This window comes from Peromyscus eremicus, chromosome 6 (genome assembly GCF_949786415.1).
Source record: "Peromyscus eremicus chromosome 6, PerEre_H2_v1, whole genome shotgun sequence".
Taxonomy (NCBI): Eukaryota; Metazoa; Chordata; class Mammalia; order Rodentia; family Cricetidae; genus Peromyscus; species Peromyscus eremicus.
The window spans coordinates 66,489,726-66,490,714 of NC_081421.1; the positions used below are offsets into that span (position 1 = coordinate 66,489,726).

At 49.4% G+C, this 989-nt stretch overlaps 1 pseudogene; it reads right to left on the reverse strand.

The window, feature by feature from the left end:
• Positions 1 to 644, reverse strand: LOC131913765 (speckle-type POZ protein-like; annotated as a pseudogene).
• Between the last annotated feature and the right edge of the window lie 345 nt (positions 645 to 989).

Below are 989 nucleotides of genomic sequence, written 5' to 3' on the forward strand. Positions count from 1 at the left end.
CTAGGATCGCTTCAAGCGTTTGAAAGGGGGCTCCAGGAAAGGGAGATAAGCAGAAGCCAGGGAACGGTATGCTTCAGCCACTAAATGGGGATATGAGCCCACCATTGCCTTCTAGCCTGAGGTCTCAGACCTCAGAAGCATGAGCTGTAATGAAATCCAGTGCCTGGGTTTTCAGCTGCCCTGAGTTGTGGAGGTCAGCCAGGAAGAGTGTGGGCAGCATTCTCCACAGAGAGGTCCTTGCAGAGGGCATCCTCACACATTACCTTCAAACATTCCAGGCCATACCTGTCAGCAGCTGCCAGCAGAGCATCTGCCATGCTGTCCAGGCCTGGTGCTGTTCCAGTGTAAATGAAGTCCATCATTGCCTTGAAGACTTGTGGCTCCAGGTCGGGAATCTCAACGCGATTCTTTCTGCTCTCCCCCATGTCATGTTGAAACATGCCTCTGAAAACTGGAGAGCGAGCTGCTAAGATGGCCCTGTGAGCCTGAAATTCCTGGCTAGATACCACCAGGCAGCAATGTGTGAATCGGGAATTCTCCCACAGCTCTCCTAGCTCATCTGCCAATGTGCATTTTGGAACTTGAATCCCTGGCTTCCTGTTCTGGTCAGAGATGCTGAAGGAGTCTTTGACCATGCTCACCATGCACAGGAGGTTAAGCTGCTCATGTAGGAGAAGACAAGGTGCATGGGACAGGAGGAAATCTCGAAGAATGTACTTTTTGAATCCGTAACCAAGGCCTGGCACAAACCTAAATGCTGTTTGGCTCCTCCTGGTTTGCCTTTTCTCTCCTTTCTCGCTTATGATCCAGAACTGGAACTTTGCCCAAACATGACTCTTTAGACAGCTGAGCAAAACTAGATTAACTGACAGGTAATCTGCACTTACTTCATCGAGTCCGTTCGGGTTTACTGTCAAACACCATTTGTCATTGGCCTCTATTGAAAAAGTTGGGATTCTAAGGCTTCCTAGCCTTTCCTCCACAATAGA